Below are 2,117 nucleotides of genomic sequence, written 5' to 3'. Positions count from 1 at the left end.
CATATTGTCTTGTGTATTTACTTGTTCAGAGCTGTGGTGATTTTTAGGCTGGGACCTATTCATGGTTTATCGCACTTGTAGGGCCGCTGTCAAGGGTTGGTCATGGGGGGTGGGGCGCATGTAAAAAGGTTTACAAGTAAATTTGGGCACTGGACATAGCCACAAGGAGAATACAGTTTAATCTCATTATGGTAAACTATGATATAGTAAAAATTGTAGTGAACTAAATGTCCAGGTCCTGGGTGAGCACCAGCTCTAGGTCTGTCACCACAACCACCTGTCAGCGCGCACGCGCTTCCCCTGCCACGCTCACACGCAGCACCCGCTCATCGTGTGCGCACAACCGCCCAGCCAGCCCCTTGGTTGTCCTGCTCGTGTCTGAACAACGGCTGTCCTGGCGTCACATGCGCAGTAGCGCAAAGCATGGACACGCACACACGGACATGCGACGCAGAGACACGGGTTTTAATGGGTAGGATGGGAGTAACGCCTGGTGTAGTAAACCCTGATACAGTATAATAGAACTTCTGTTACAGTGCACCTGTTTTTTTTTTTTTGTTTGTTTTTTTTTGCCCCTTCGGTATTCTGTGTACAGCTATAGTGAAAATTGGGCGGGAGCATGCCTCATACATCAGTCCGAGATTCGGTGGGCTGGCAAGCCTCTTGCTATCTGCACACTATTCTGGGCCTAGGTGGATTACATGAAAAGCAACAGCCCGGGAGACGTATGCGTCCTGCGTAAGCTGCTGCCTGATTACTGAGGTAATAGTCGTGTCATCTGTGACTTGCTTGTGCATGGCTGCAATATTACAGTATCATTTCTCTTTCCAACATCGTGACCCTAAAGGTCACGGAAGTGATCCCTAGCAGGCCAATAGAGAGGTGGGGATGGCGGTCCCCCAGATCAGGTAGCATAGTTTTGTTTTTGTTTTGTTTTTTGATTGTCACCACCTCTGGCTCTCTTTAATGTCTGTGCTCACTTGCTGAGGCATTGAAAAGAAAAAAAGACTTCCAATTATTGACTAAATTAAGATACAGTACTACGGTATACTATGTGCTTGAATATGACCATTTCTGATAAAGTAAACTACTTTTCCTGGTCCATTGGAATTTACAATAAAGGCATCCTACTATATTGGCAATACTGCCGATATTCTAAGGTTTCTACCTAAATTTAGCCCTTCTGTAAACCGAAAACCCTTCCCGACATAAATTTGGGCCTCGTCTAGGTCCAACGCCCAAATTATACATCGGGGGACGCCGTAGCCACAATTAACATTGCAGTCTATGGTGGCCCCCAATTTACCTGATGGAGGTTTTCCAGTTTTTCGCTATACTGCTCCTTTAAGGAAAAATATGAAAATGACACACCTGTATATGTAATTACATAGTTCAAATGGTGGCAAGAATACAGGATACTAAAAAAAGCTCTTGTGCCCAATGATTTTCTCCTTTCCTGTTTTGTTGGGGCTATTCATTGAAAATGGAAAACGTTAAGACCCTGTTCACACGCCTTCCTTCACACGTCTAATGTATTTCAGTGGCATCACCTTTTTATTTCTGGGTTTTGCAATTTTTCCTGTGTTTTCAAAGAAAACCTGTAACGAAGAAAACCTCCCCTGGGGGTACTCACCTTGGGTGGGGGAAGCCTCCGGATCCTATTGAGGCATCCCCCGTCCTCCTCGGTCCCACATAAAGCTCCCCGAACAGCGGGGATGTAAATATTTACCTTCCTGGCCCCAGCGTAGGCGCAGTATCGGCTTTCCGCCTCGGAGATAGGCGGAAATAGCTGATCGCTGTCGGGCCGCTCTACTGCACAGGCGCAAGTCTCCTGTGCAGTAGAGCGGACCCGACGGAGATCGGCTATTTTCACCTATCTCCGTGCTGAGAGCCGCAACAGCGCCCCCACTGGAGCCGGGAAGGTATATAAATCTGGGTTTATCAGCGCTTGTCGAGGGAGGATTCCGGGACACTTCGGGGGAGCCAGCGCTGGATTGCCTGCAGCTACAGGGGAGGGGGAATCCTCATTGGGACCCTGAGGCTTCCCCCTCCCGAGGTGACTACCCCCATGGGAACTTTTTTTTTGTTACAGGTTCTCTTTAAATAAACGTGGCAGG

The sequence above is a fragment of the Hyperolius riggenbachi genome, chromosome 1 (assembly GCF_040937935.1).
Source record: "Hyperolius riggenbachi isolate aHypRig1 chromosome 1, aHypRig1.pri, whole genome shotgun sequence".
Lineage (NCBI taxonomy): Eukaryota > Metazoa > Chordata > Amphibia > Anura > Hyperoliidae > Hyperolius > Hyperolius riggenbachi.
Note: the sequence above shows the minus strand (reverse complement) of the source record.